This window comes from Paramisgurnus dabryanus, chromosome 24 (genome assembly GCF_030506205.2).
Source record: "Paramisgurnus dabryanus chromosome 24, PD_genome_1.1, whole genome shotgun sequence".
Classification (NCBI taxonomy): Eukaryota; Metazoa; Chordata; class Actinopteri; order Cypriniformes; family Cobitidae; genus Paramisgurnus; species Paramisgurnus dabryanus.
The window spans coordinates 20,351,979-20,368,542 of NC_133360.1; positions in this window are offsets into that span (position 1 = coordinate 20,351,979).

Genomic DNA, 16,564 nt, shown 5'->3' on the forward strand with positions numbered 1-16,564 from the left:
ATTAAATAGCGCAAGCTTAGTCAGCGTCTACTTCAAAATGCAAAATATGCGTTAGCAGCTAATGTTAATCACTAACGGCTTGTGACAAAAATTATTTAATGTTAAGCTATGTGAGTTGCACTCTGATGTAGGTGCATTCATAGAAAATAATGTGTTCTGTTTTAAGATTCATGGAGCGACGTGACGTTTCGCGTCCGGTGTGCAATGCCCTTTAGATTAAGCGATCACGTGCAATTTGTTGAGGCCATGAGAGCGAAAGTCCACATAAAGTGCGTCATTTGGAACAGGGCCTTAGTAGTCAGCAACTAAGGCTGACTTAAGCTGTGTGCACACCCCCAGTGACTTTGTTACTCTTAGATAAGTAAGGAATTATTTATAGGCAGTTGGTTGTTATTGCAGAAATAAGCCCCGACAGTGGCTTATTTCGTGATAACAAGCGGCTGCTTGTACATTATCCCACTTATTACACGTAATAAGTAAGGTAAGGAATATTAAAATTTTATTTGAAATATTTTATTATCTAATTTTTACCGAATGAAGACATTTGACAAGGAAGATCCATTTACTTTCGGTTTTAAGATAAGACATTCAAATGTCACGAATGCACAATTTGTAAATATAATGTCATATGTTATTAAAAGACATATTTATATTACATTTTTGTGTTACTTTAAACTGTACCTTGTCTAAATAATTTTCAGCATCCAGGTTAGCGTGTGTTATTAGTTTTGAGTGGTTGTTACAGTATTTGCCAATAACAAACCTGCAAATGTCACAAATGGCCAATCAGAATCAAGCATTTCAACGAGTCTAGTAATAATTCTGGTAATGGTTATAAAAATGAATAACCATCCACTGCAGTAACTGACGAAAGACAAATGACGTGCGTTCCACTGCTTTACTCCCATTGGTAGTCGATCCCGAAAGTCGCTCGTCATTTGCATAAAGTTGAACTTTTCTAAACTTTGTTGCATATATGGACACGCCCACTTCTTGTCATCAACAGATACTGTTGCTTGTGTCACCCGAAGTCACCAAGCTTCGAGTAAAATGAACGAGATCATATCAACTATGCTGGTATTCAGAGGTTAGGCAATCATAACAAATCTCCAGCCAAACATTTCCAATGTTGGGATTCTTCAGCAGTGGCGGCTCGTGACTGCTCTTCCGAGGATGCGCTAATTCAAAATAAGTGTTCGGATTGTCACGTGTGTGGTTCCCTTTTCCAAAATATGTGTTCTGCGTGTGGAGAGATCCTGTGTGCATCACGTGTTTTGTCAAAATAAGTGCCTGCTGCAGATGCGTCAAAACCGTTTATGATAAAAGAGACGCTCACATTCCCTAAATACACACAGGACACTCCCTTAAAGCAACACCAAAGAGTTTTTTTTACCTTAAAATAACATTTCCAAAAAAGTTTCAGTGGTTCATCAGCTCAAAACAATGTGAATGGCACTTTCACATTCGCTTCGCAGCCCTCTATCGGCCAAAACCGCACTTGAGAAGTTTCCAACCGTCGGGTAGTGGTCCTGTAGTTCGAGTGAAAACTACAAAAACTTGCTTTACAGCAGACCTACAATCCAATCAGAGCCAGCTATGCTGCAGTATTTACGACAGTGGCAATGAACAATTACACTTCTAACCTGTAGGGGCAGCAAAGAGCAATAAGTCTTTAGTGTTGCTTTAACAGTAAACTCTGATTACGCATGAGATTATGCGAGTATCTGGCAAACGCGAGCGTCTCTTTTCAAGTTCAAGGCAGCAGGCACTTATTTTGGCATGACACGTGACGCACACACGATCTCTCAAAGCGCAGAACACATATTTTGAAATGACGAACCACACACATGACAAGCTACATATATGTTGTGACGAACTTTGCATTGTGCGCTTCAAAAAAATAAGTCACCAGCCGTCACTGTTGTTCAGAAGGGTGGAATCAGAATGAACGCTTTCTCAATTAAATTTTATCACTATTGTTATATTGTAAATGGGAGCACATACGTTTTTGATTGCCCAACAGGTTTTTTCCAGCGTTAACAATGAACAATGAACAGATTTTAATAATTGCTCTTTTCTCACTTGGCAGTTATAAATTTAGAAGTTACAAGGTCTTTTATATCGAATGATTAAGGACAGTTTGATTCCTCATGATATGACCCATTTAACATCAACATTAAAAGGCATCTGCAACACATTTCATTTTGGTAGTCTGTAGGCCCATTTCAAAGCAAAATAGGATTTTCAGCGAGAAAAAATATAGTGTGGGACTTTGATGTTGTCCATCGAGACTTAATTGGATGGTGAACAGAGGTCTCTGTATGACATGGGGTTGGAGCAGAGGGGTTTGGAAAATGAAAGTGCTTGGCTGAAAAGGATTTTTTTCAGAGGCAAACAAATTTAGACGTTAACAGTGTTCTTGTATCTTAACTCGTCAGGCATTTTTAAGCAGCACATACGGTTGTGGGTTCAGTAGTTAAACTAAATTACAAAAGTGTTAGGTGCAAGTATTTTTATATAATACTGTTAGTATGTACTCAAACTGATTTGAATAATGTATTTTAATATTGCTTTGGGAGTCTTGATGTCCAGTTTTCACCTACTTTTTGGATTATTACATACTGTGTATAGTTTTGTAATTGATGCCATGCAGTTACCATGCATTTCCCATAAAAAAAACTGTTATCCCGCCTCTCTCGACGTTCCAGGAGTCTCCCGCATATTGATAGCGGCTCTCTGCAGCTCGTAAATTATGTAAAATATCCAAAAATAAATTATTTGAGAACTTGTGAGTTAAAGGGATCAGGTTCAAATAACTTTTTACAAGGTCTCAATCTGAAGGTTTCAGTGACAGAGATCTCTCTTTCTGATAACTAGACCAATCAGTTTTTGCTTTGGGCGCCCCTACAGTCAAGCTCCTTCTCTCTCTCTCTCTCTCTCTCTCTCTCTCTCTCTCTCTCTCTCTCTCTCTCTCTCTCTCTCTCTCTCTCTCTCTCTCTCTCTCTCTCTCTCTCTCTCTCTCTCTCTCTCCAGTTCAGTATACCAACGTAATTTATTTACAGGGGTAGTGTAGTGTCAGAAAAAACGGAAATAAAAAACATTGTATATACATTAAAGTGTACCCTTGCATAACATGGGTTAAAAAATAAATACCTTTTAGGTTTCATACATTTTTTAAGTGTTCCTAATGAAGCAACCTTGGAGTGACCCTATTAAATTCATAATATAATATAATGTATAAATTATGTAAATGCTTAAAGTGGACATTTCATGAAAATCTGACTTTTTCCATGTTTGAGTGCTATAATTGGGTCCTCAGTGCTTCTATCAACCTAGACAATGTGAAAAGAACAACCCAGTAATTTAGTTTTGGTAAACCATTCTCTGGAAGCAAGTAAAAAATAGGCCATTGAAATTTGTCTCCCCTTGTGATGTCAGAAGGGGATAGTACCACCCCTTAATCTGCACTATCCAACCACGGCACTGCCATTTAGTACAGAGATCAGCTCATTTGCATGTTAAAGGACACACCCAAAAACGGCACATTTTTGCTCACACCTACAAATTGGAAATTTTAACATGCTATGATAAATTATCTATGGTATTTTGAACTTCACATACGTACTCTGGGGACACCAAAGATTGTTGATTTTAAATTTTTAAAAAGTCTTGTGAAATGTCCCCTTTAAATCATTCTTTTATCATTATTGGGGGGGTTCGGTGAGGTACCTTCCTGAAATAATTTTTTGCAGGGTGGGATGCCTGCTAATGACACATTGGTCACAATAATACCAGACTACTAAGTCAAACACATCTAGGCAGTTTGTTACATCAAAAAACAAGGACCGCAATCGTGCGTCGATTTTATTTCCACTACGTTGAACATCTGTGCGCTGACAGGAAGTCTTGTCTCGACATGCACCGGGAGCAGCATTTAGCGGGGTGTTAGCGCGTGTCAGTAGAGAAGGCAGAGGTTGCGTTGGGCCACAGCAGGGCTCGGCTGTTGGCAAGAGAGGGAACACGACGTCCCGCTGTGAGGTAGCGCCGATGCAGAGGCCTCTTCTCATAGAAGGTTAAAGTGTCGTTCTCTGGTGGGTGACCCGGGCCGACACGTCTTCTGTTGGGCCGCGACCTCTGCTTTCCGCCCGCTGCTCTCAGATGTAACTCTGTTTTTGGTGGCAGCGAATGTGAACAGGCCCTCTGTGGCTCAATGCAGCAAATGAAACCAATGGATTCGGGCCAAAATACATTTATTATGCATGGCTGTCAAAATTAATGTGCTTATATATCAGTAACTGTAAGGCTTTTGAGTTGAAAGTACAATTACACAAATGTGTGTGTTCTCGGGTGGCGGTTGTGTAGGTGTTTTGAACACCTACATTAAAACGCATTGACATGTTTTGCTATTTAAAACCAAAATTCCAATATCTTATTTTATATTCCTGTCAAATCTCATTTACATAACCATTTATATATTCAGTTGTCCATTAAAATGGCTGGCAACTGTCTAGGGTTCGTCATTTGTTATAAAATATCAATAAATAAGTATATATATATATATATATATATATATATATATATATATATATATATATATATAAATCCGTTTTTTTAATTGTTCAGAAATCTCGTTTTTTGGTTGTGCATTCCAATTAATATCAATTACACTATACTAATATCAAGAAACAGACACAAAAAATGTTTAAAGCTGAAGATAAAACATAGTCACAACATAAACACAACTAGTCATAATGGTAAATTGACATCTATACATCTGAAAGCTGATGAGTTTACATTGATGTATTGTTTGTTAGGATAGGATTATATTAGATTTTGTTAAGATACAACTATTTAAAAATCTACAAAGGTAATTTGAATCTCAAATATTGAGAAAATCGCCTTTAAAGTTGTCCAAATGAAGTCCTTAGCAACACATATTATTTACTAATTGTATTTTTTATATATATATATATTTTTAGGAAATTTACAAAATATCTTCATGAAACATGATCTTTACTTAATACCCAAATGATTTTAGGCATAAACAATCTGTAATAGCTACAAATATACTTGTGCGACTTATAAATATTTTAAGCAATTTTGAAATAATTTTAGGTGACATAAATTAAGAAACACTGTGTGTTATTTAATTTCGTCCATTTAATTTTTTTTTTGACCAATTAAAATATTTCTCGAAAGCGTAACCAATCAATGACCTTTCAGCTAGTGTGAATGTCATTTAATAAATTGTTTTGATTTTGCAGTTGACACAAATGTGTAGGGAGGAAAGAGTGGTACCTTATTAAGCAGCTTTATTTTTTTATTTTTTATTTTATCTTAAATCAAAAGCTTTAACAGTAAACATCCTAAAAGAAAAATGACATGCGTGTATAATATGTAGTGTTCACTTTTCACTTTTTTTAGTTTCTTCTTAGAGGTATCATTTTGAAATGTTTAAAGTTAACATTCAAGTATTTTTATCAATAAATATCGATTTTGCACAAGGACACACAGGAAAAGTAAAATCAAAATGGTTTCTCTTCTGTATTCATAACAGGCAAGAAATTTTAAGAACCGTGTGGTATTAGGTTTTTTAAATCGGTTTACTGTGGCAGCCAGTCAAGGAGTCAAGGTGTTTGATAAGTAAAGCTGGTTAGCTCAGAGAGTTAGTCTCCCTGGTCATGAATATTTTAGTTTTGCTTCATCGTATATAGCTGACCGAAGTTCTGGCTTCAACAGCAGGGACAACAGAGTCAGCAGACCTTACACATATACACACATAAACTCAACCTGCTACCTGTAAGTAGATGCAGATTAAATATAGGCACATGTGAAAATAAAATTTCCAAGGTGAAATCATTTTTTATTCATGCAAATTAAGTTCTTAGTTTTCAGTCGTTTCGACAACCGCCCGAGGTTTCTTCTGAGCAATTACATGGCCAAACCCATTTTATTCTTGACTGAAATCTATTCATCACCACAAGAGCTCTCTCTCTCTACAGCACCAGTCTTTTTTCCTTGGTCTGCTTGCTGCCTGCCGAACTTAAGGCAAAGCTCACCTAAAAATTAAAACTTTGTATTGTTTCATATATGTATAATTTTCTTTCATGCAATGTATATGGTGATTCTTTGAAATGGCATGGAGGAATGGAGCTTAGTCCGAGGGGGAGTGCTCAAGGTCGCTTGCACACCAAAGCACTTACACCGGCAGCCGGCGTATGTTTTCAATTGTTTCCAATTGAAGCACACCACTTTGCAAAAACATCAGCAGCTGGCAGGTTTTGTCCGTGCTGAGCTTCGGCGCTTGACGGTTTTTCTGCGGTCAGTGCACAGAGAGTTTAAAAATGTTCAACTTTGGGTGAAACGCTGGGCTCGCCAATGTCACTTCTCACTCCGCCGTCCAATCACAGTGGAGGAGGGGTGGACATTTAGTACAACAACTAACCGGCGCATCTAGACCCCGAAGCCGCTGCCAGGCGCCGCCATTTAGAAGTTCAGCCGCCATCAGCCAATAATTTCCTAAGCCAAATTGAGCCGCCAGCTGATAAAGTTTGGCTGAGCCGGCTAGAATTATTTGCAATCAAATAATAATTCTATCACATAAAGACATACACACACAAAATATATAAACAATACACAAGATCCATTTTCCGATTGGTTTCATAACAGCACAGTCTTGTGCTCGCTCGTTGCTACAATACACAGAGGGGTTGCAACCTGTGGAGGTTGCATATGCAGGCTGCAAACGTCATCAAGCCAGGTTTATTTAAGTTAACTGAGCATTACATTCGCAAGCCATACGCATATTACAACAATTTACGATTAACTTATAATAAGAATAAACTTTATAATTGTGGATATTTTGAAATAAGACAGTGTTGATGACGTAGGCAGCGTAAAAATGCGACCTCTGGAGGCTGCAGTCTTCGGATTGGGAAATTAAAATTGCTCGTTTTCCGTACAGAAGAAGTGATGCATTAGTAATGTGCGCGTCACGACAATGCATTTCAAAAATAGACTGTGTTATTTTTATTTTTGACCAATGCGCCCGACCAGCATCCACACAGGAAAAAGCTGCGGGTAAATTGTATGTCTGTTTCCGGGTGCTGTATGCAGCATGTTCATTTTTACTTAAATTTTGTATTGAAACTTATTGTGGCTGTATAACATTGACTAAAGTGGTCGCAATCAGGTCCGGTAGCGTCGCACACGCATAATTCTGCGAATGAGAGCACTAAGTAAAAGCAACAGAAAGTCCATTCTATCGGTCTCCCATGCTGCTTGAACCCCAGAAGAAAAGACTTTTAAAAAGCTTGCCAGTAAAATCCATATCACACCAGCAATGACAAGGTAAGCTAACGTTGCTATGGTTACAGTCCAGCTACATAATAGATTGCTAGGCTATTGCTATGCTATCTACAGTTTTATTACAAACAGCAACCAAAACTACAACGTAAAATTAGTGTAGACTTTTAAACATCAATCTTAAAAGTTGTTACCAACCTTTGTATGGGAACCTATATTCATTCATTCATTCAACCCAGTGCATGCCAGGTTTGTGCTGTGAATCTGAATTAAAAGTGAATTAAAGAATTGTAATGAAAAGAGGTTGCGTGATTTGCCATGTTATTAGTCTATAGGTAGCATTATAGTGGGGTCTAGCTCTATTGTGTTTGGTTATGTGTACCATAATTTACCAGACTTTTACCAGATCATTTGTCTATGTTTATAATTCTGACAGTGATTGTTATTGTATTTTGCCATAAGTCTTCACTGTGCCTATTCAAAGCTCGAGGGCAAACACAAAACTTCTAGATTTATGCAGCAATAAACTACATTTTAACATTTTATAATGCCTAGTCATACTTCTGTTATTTTTATGAAAGTAACTCAAAAGTAACGTAACTCATTACAGTTCAGAGACAGTAATATTGTAATGTGACTAATTACTTTCAAATTACAGTAATTTGTAATATATAATGTATTACACTTTGGAAGTAATTTTCCCAACACTGTTAATCAGTATAACGTAGACATCTGTAGACATGTGGCAGCTTCAGCCATTTGCAGCTATGAAAAGTTTGGCGGCTGCAGCAGCCATTTAGGTTTCGGCTGAGCCGGCTAGCCAGCCAATAACTTCATCAGCCAGCCATTATTCTCAAAACAAATGGCTTCGGGGTCTAGGCGCATCGTTCAACAACTGATAAACCAAGCAGAAAAAAGCTGGCCGTGTTTAAACGCTTTGGTGTACACGCCCCCAAAGAGTCAGAACCCCGGGACTGAGTCTGGCCCTTGTTGTGTGGGAGTCAAGGCATGTCCATCTGTAGGCTCAAAGGGAGCCAGGCGGGGAGAAGAAGTGACATTACAGGGGTCGTATCTCCAGCCCACGGAGTAGTGCGATGCAGCCTCAAAAAGATCCCTCCGCAGGGAGTCCGAGGGTCCCGGTAAAAAGTGTCTGGGACTTCAAGGTCCCGTTCTTTCTGTGTTTTTGAAGCTTTGATTGTGTTCACAGTGCATTCGTGTTTCACGTGTAAAACACATATTATTTTTCACACAATTTAATTATCTGTATACCGCTGTTTTCACTGTCCTCAAAACGGTGATGTCTTCCTTGTTCTATGAAGTCCCTCCTTAAGAAATACGTAACAAGTTCTGATTGTGTAGCTTTGTGTTGTGATTCGACAGCAGCTTAGCTTAGCTGGCGATTGTATTCCTGTGGGCGGAGTTTAGTCAAACATTCTTGCTTTGACGTCACCTGGGAAGTAGAGGGCTGTAGTCCAGACCGGCGGTTCGCTGTAGGCTTTGAAAGAAGACTTCTGTTAAAGAAAATATATCGCCTGGCAGTGAACTTTGAGCTTTATCATTTTGCAGGTATTATTTATGCTACAACAGCAACATTACACACTAACTAAAGTTTAAAACATGGGATCAGGAAGAACGTGACCTTTAATGGGCCAGAGCAAGGGCCGTCTGAAATCAAGGGTCTGGTTTTTTTCCATACACTGAAAGTGAATGAGGACTAGCTGCTGTGACTGTGCAAAAATACTAAAAAGCATCATATGAGTATCATTCTTTATTCAATTTGATCTTACACACAGCTATTATTAGGGATGCACCGAATATTTGGCCACCGAAAATATTCGGCCAAAAGACATTTATCCCCGAAACAATACGGCCGAAATGTTGTGATGACACAAACAGAAACCGCGACCTCCACGTGCTTGTCTGAAGCAACATGTATGCGGTGTGGATGTATTTAACCGCAAAAAGGTGCTAAAGTGAGCAGTTGTCTGTACGCACAGAGGCACATGCGGTTGAATGTGTCCGGTCCAGACGTGATCATCACAGTATGCCCTTCAAAGATCAGAACTCTTGGTGTGTAAACTTGGAGTCGCGCAAATGTGTCTCATACTGTATTCCATTAACATACATTTGCTGAATAAAGCAATGAAAAACAACATAACGTTTTATGCTGCGCTGTTTGGGATTCGCCCTCGGTCTCTGTGTGCGCGCGCGTTTAAGTGCCCTCAATAGTGCACACACGAGTGAGACGCAAACAAACGAACATAAAATCTTTCTATTATTGACAGGACACATATAAACAAAATTATCTCCTCAGTATTCTTTTTATAATAAAAACATTTGTTAATGTCTTAAGTGTATGTATAGAATAAAGTCAGAAACCAGTCTCTGCTTATTTGGTCTTAAAGAGACAGTAACCTCAATTAACCTACTTAAGTCTGTGTCATTAATGTTAATCAAACAACCCAAGACAAAGAGAAAATCACTTAATAATATATTTAATTTATACAAAGACAGTATTAAGACTCTATTATAATTCGATTTCTGTACCTAATGCTAATGTTAGCCCTTATTAATGTGCAACTTATAAATGTTTGCAATTTCTATATTTGTTATTAGATTTTCCCCACCCCCTTTTTGCTGATCTGAAAAATTATCCAATCCGTGCCTCAAAAACTGTAATGTGATCCGTGAGTTTTGTGATCCGTCACACACCCCTAGTACACAGTGATAGCCATAAATGCATTTGTACTAATAAAATTGTCATAATAATTTATTTTGGTGTTTCGGTTTCAGTTCGGCCTTGGTTTCCCGTTTTTCGGTTTTCGGCCAAGAATTTTCATTTCAGTGCATCCCTAGCTATTATATTACAATGTGTGAGCAATATTTTACATATTTGGTACAATATTTGAACAAGTAATGACTGAATTTTAATTGCGCAAACTATTTTTTTACATTAGCATATGTTTCCTGTAGCACGAATTTGCTTTACAACCTGATTCAATCTGATTTGATGAAGTGAAATGAAAAGAGATAAAGCTTAATTTCCATTTAAATCTACGCAAACAGCATTTGGTTCTAACCAAATACAACTATAGCAAGCGATTATCATGTTGGGCTGTAAAATCTCACTGGTCTGCAGTCCCGCTCAGAATAACTCCACTAAACATCAAGTATTTGCACATTGGCTGTTATTTTGTCATGTAGTGGTTTCACATTCAATGTGGACAAATTTTTCCTGGACGCTTGTCACATTGTGCCTGGTTACGGCACCGTGTAAGCTGCTTTGGATAAAAACATGTAAATGTAAAGACGGCTTATAAGCTATTTTTCAGCGAACATGCACAATGCTATCGTGAGAAAAATAACAAATCTGCATACATTTTAAAAGCCTACGTCAGAGCCACGTCTACGAGCATGATCAAAAGAAACGAGCAGGTTCCCTAAGCCTCAAGACTACTAATGCAACCCACAGATTCTTTATACACGCTCAGTATTGTGGCCCCGGAGAGCAGCGGCGAACAGAGAAAAAAATATAAAGGAATATGCAAGCGCAGGCGATTGAACTTGCGCATGCTTAATTCCCTTGGTCATGCATTTGACTGCTAGATGAGAGCTGAGGAAGAACTGCAGGATGTCAGAAACAGACACACATACAGAGATGCGCCTGCTGCACGTTAGCACGCTGCACCAATTAAACTATTTCTGGAAGATGTGACCCATCTGTGACCTCTCAGTCAGTTCTGGTGGCTGTGTGGATTAAGTGCTATCGTCACAGTGGATCAAAGTAGGCAAGGGGCGAGAGTGACAGACAGATAAATGGACGTGAACAAAGCAGTTGGGGCAAAGAAGAAACATAGCTAGACTCCTAAACTGCCCCCATTTTCCACGGCACAAAGAGGCATTAACATAATCGGCATCAGACTCCAGTGTCAAATCAATCCAATTGGGCAGAGAAACCTCATTACCTGAGTGTAAAAGGGGGTGTCTGGTGGGTTTCTGTGTGTGCGTTAGCAACAGCAGTCAATACGTGATAAAAAAAGTATTATTTTGAGCTTATTTAGCGATCAATACATCGCACATCCATAAAAAATAAGCAGCATGGCAAGTTGGTGGCATGTTGATAACGTTGAGTCATTATACATTGTAAAAATTTCTTGTTAAAAGTTTAACTGCTTAATCTTTAGCCCTTCCTATCTATGTTTTTTCCCATAATGCAACATGCAAGCGTTGTCCTTTCCATGACCCCACTTTCAATTATGTCACAGTCTAGCCACGGGCGGGGTCACTTTGCGAACACTTTGGTCCAATCATAAATGCTGAAACAGACTCCGCCCCCCTCATGTAGCCACAGCAGCACTGCAGCCGAGCGATCATAGCGCATTAGCATCGCTAATTCATTTCGATGTTCGCCCACGTGCAACCTCGTAATGTTTGTGCCAAACGTGTCGATTTCCTGTGAAGATCGAGTCATTTTCAATGTCTTTGCCTGCTTCGTTCATTGTTTTCCTGACGGCGCACCGTGTTTACAGGTCAGCAACGGTAGAGAAAAATAAAGCACGAGGCGTAATGAGGTGACACTTTGTTGAACATAAAAACACCTTGCTTTCTAATTCACAGCTGCAAAAATCCTAACACCTCCCCTATGGTTTTCGCCTTTGTCTGGCTGTCACTTAGTGTTACAAAAACAAAACGCGCACACGCACAAACAAAAAAGAAAGGTTATGGTAGTCGGACCACCTGGTCAAAGAAGGTTAATATACTTTTAAATACATTGTACTTGGATTTAATTTAATATTTTTTAGAGTAATTTAAAAGTAATAATATTATTTTATCTAATACACAAATGTACACATAAAACTGTTACGAGTGAATAAGAGCAGGCAGGTGTAAAGTTGAGGTATTATTGCTCTGTCATATTTAATAAAAACACATAATCCTTAACAATGCCACAAAAGCTTACATAGAAATGAAAAGGTAAAATATGTAAAAAAAAAAAAAAGACTTGTGGGATGAAAATTAGCACATAACAATCTAAGCAAAGCGTTAAATAAACATTAAAAAGATTCAACAATTTTTTTTTTAAGTAAGTAAACTAAGGTCAGGTGAGAACAATCTTTTGAGAAATAATCAAATCCACGGTCTGTTTTAGTTTAACATTTTTTTTTTTTTCGAAAATAAAGTAATGTGAAATATGTGACCATGCTTGTGAAAACCCAACTGAAGTCTTTTATTTGTGATTTACTGTTTTCCAAATAAAATCGGATAATGGTAAGAACATTTGGTGAAAATATAACCTTGATATCTTTAAAATTCAAAAAAACTTTGATACTCCAAATGTCATTATTAGATTATAAGACTTAAGCCTGGATTTTACAGACAGAGTCACATACTGTATATAATATTTACCTGAGGGGATAAGTATAGGTGTCTGTATTTAACCATATTTATGTAATTAAATGTGAGATTAATATAAATATGCTACATACTTATGACAAAATAATAGTATATTTTTATTAGTATGTGGATATATTAATATCATATTAATTAGTAGTAACATATAAATGTTTTCAATGTACCTAAAACAAATAATAATTTTTAAATAATAAAAATATTTTTATTATTCTTATTTTGGTTTAATGTAGTATTTCATATAATTCATTTTTGGTGGTCTCTTTCTTCTTACCCCATCAAGGACGGGCGAAAGGACGCTGCGGGCGCCTCCAAGTCAGGGTAGTAATCTCAGTCCGTCTGCCTCAAATTTGATTAAGACCGATAAATATCTACACCCAGTTAATGAGATGTCAGCTGCTAACTAAACCTCTCCAGTCTAACCTTTTCCACCTTTCAAAAAAAAGTATATAAAAACAGAACAGCATGTTGCCACATATCTCAAGGTCATCTTTACCTTTTATGTCTGGTCCAGTGGCTAAGCTGTTTATTTTAATCAAAAAAGAAAAGGCACAGACTCTTATAGCTAATAATGTGTTGATTAGAAATCAACTATTAAATAGGGTTTTTGCAAAAAAAAATGTTTTATCATGTTTGCGTGCTTGCCATGCAATGCAATGCTTTATGCCACATGTTATGCTATGGCTGCCTAGGTGTGCATTGTTATATGTGGTTTTACTAGCTCAAATGTTGCTATGACATTCTGGTCTCTAGATATTTAATAGCACAAGTCATTGGTCAGCAGTTCTCAAAAAGTCTCAAAATGTGAGATATTATTCCTGTCCATGGCACAAGCAGTTTGTAATACGTATACATATTTCTGTTTAAAACATAGTTTCCTCTTTAAGTGGTTATGTATCTTTTATAATAAGATCTCAAACATTAACATTAGTAAATGCATTAGCTAACATGAACCAACATATTTTTACAGCATTTATTAATCTTTGTTAATGTTAGTTAATACTGATATTGTTGAATTTAATTGTTCATGTTAGTTCATTGTGCAATAAATAATGTTAATAAATAAACGGTTTATTTTAGAATATGTAAAAGTTAATGTTGATGCCCAAGCCATCTAGCTGAGATCAGCAGAGAATGATCGCCAGAAGAGGGCAAATAATTTTTTTTATAATGACTTATAAATTGTTAATATTATAAAGATTGCAATGTAACATAAAAAATTGTCAATTTTGATTTCATTGGATCTTTAAAGTATTGTTCATGGTTAGCTATTGTTAACTTATGTTGTTAACTAATGTTCAAAAATGATACCTTATTGAAAAATGCAAGAGCTCCCTTATAGTTCTCAGGGTCGGCAAGTTACATTTTTAACATAAACAGTTTTTACCACTGCACTTAAGGTCTTTATCAATCATGCTATCTTGTGTACTCCCACACCTAAGAAAACCACAAACATTACAGCATTTGGCAATACCCTGCTCGACAAGTTTCAGACTTTGAGAAAGATCATAATTAATTTATTGTTTGAGTTTTGACAGAGGCAGTGTGTGGCGAACTAATCCAGCCCGAGACGTGCAGCTGTGCCCAAAAACCTCAACAAAGGCCCGCTTGTTGCACTACTGTCAATGCAGGCTGCCATTTTGGATGGATCAGTCAAGGCGAACAGCGTTTCTTTGGGGGTTGGGGGCTGGAATGGGATAATCCTTTTTGACATCGTGGAGAAAGCACAGCAGAGCCTCCCACAAAAGTCAAAATGGAGAAAAGCCTGCTTTTTTTTTAGAAATCCTGGACCCTTTGGCTGGTTTTGTACTTTGTCTCATTTGTCTACATCACTGTCTTGTCAAAAGTGCCTTGAGAATATCGTCTGGATGGAGAATTTATAGAATAAAGTCCGAAATCATAGTAGAACGCTATATTTTGTATATGTAGACACATATATATCATACTCGGCTACTAATGTTCCTTTTAGAGCAGAACATATTTTTCCCAGATGCCAATTTCTCTGAAGTACACACATGCACACACAAACATTGTCGATCTTGTGGGAACCCTCTTCCAATTAAACTTTGTGGTGCTAGGGCTGTAATTAGCGTTCGCAGTCAGTCGCTGTCTGCATGTTGCTTGGCCGCGACAGGCCTGATGCTGAACGCCACACTATTTGTCCAACAATTATGTCAGGTCCCTGTGTCGCGGCACAGACGTGACCAATTAGCCGGAGCTCTGCGGCAGGCGAGAGAAAGAAAATGGATTAGAGCAAAGGAGATGGGCGAGGTTGAAAACAGGGTGAGTGGGAGACGAGGAGTGGGTGGAGGACAAGGCGAATCTGGCGGGAATTAGTGAAAAGAACAGATAAAAAATGCTTTAGCGAGAGGATGGTACAATCTCTCTCTCTCTCTCTCTCTCTCTCTCTCTCTCTCTCTCTCTCTCTCTCTCTCTCTCTCTAAAAAATATATATAACGCTGTAGTGCTAATTTCGTTAACCAAAACACTTTTAGAAAAAGGAAAATATGCTAAATGTACACCAGTGCTCTTTATGACAGTCTTTAGGTATAGAAATGTATACATTTGGTACCAATATGTTCTTTTAATGTATTAATATGTACCTCTGAGGTACTAATATAAATAGGGGAGAGCAGGGGCAAAAGCAAAATTTTTCAGAAAAACTTGGTCAATAACTCACAAGTGTTGTCTATCAATACCAGGTGGTATTTTGTAAAAATGTGAATTGAATTAGATTTTCATTTTAAATTTCAGTTTTATCAAACGCTTCGAAAGCAACCAACAGTACAAACTTAAATTCTTGAGAATAAAACATTTTTTTAACAGTTTGAACACTATGAAAATTTAATTAAATTAGAATAATATCAATATTCAACATATACAACAGTATCGGCCGGCCGATATATCGGGCCAATATTTACGAGTTTTATGTGTATCTGCATCGGCCGATACGTGGCTGCCGTGTTTGCCGTTTTTTTCCGGCATTATTTACAGACAGAGTGCTGGAAGCCGCAAGCGATTGCAGGTCATGTGACTAAAAACAACCAACTTTCCATGACAACATCGAAAGCTCGGCCTAACAGCTGATCATAGCTGGACAAAGCGGGTTTTTATTTCTCATCTCTATGGGTCGGTTTCCCGGACAGGGATTAGACTAGTCCTAGACTAAAATAAATGTAACAACTGTCCAAACTAATAACATCTCTTTTTAACATATTTTAAATACATCAGTGCCCTGTGTTTTGCCTCAAAATGGACAAGTTATGTTTTTAGTAAGGCATGTTTGTTAAAACTAGTTATATTTCCTAATTAAACTAAGCTCTAGTCCTAGTTTAAGATAACTGTTGTCCAGGACACCACCCCTATATATATTTGTAGTAGTTAAGTGCTAGAAATCAATATCCTTTGCTGATAGTTCCTCGTCATTGTGGAGAGTGGTTCCATAGCACCCTCACCTGTTTTTACTATTTGTTAAATATAGTGTTTTTTTATTCAATAAATGTTACTTTTTAAAAATTGAGATTTGTAACATTTGGCATCATCATTGTGTCATTATGATGTAAATTGGGTGAGCAAAAGCACTATCGGCTTCAAATATCGGCTCAAGAAAATCGGCAGCCTGTATCGGTCATTGGCTATATGAAACAAAAATCGTCATCGGCACTGAAAAATCCATATTGGTCGATCCCTAGTCTAAAGCTTTACTTTCTGTAAGGGTGTACATATTTTGAAAATTTTTCTCCTACCCTATCTCACGGCAAGTCGTGTTATAGTCACAAAATTTTTTGTTAATTTATGTGTGCTATTGACATGATTTTCCGCTGTTTTTTGTGCCACTGGAGCATGAATG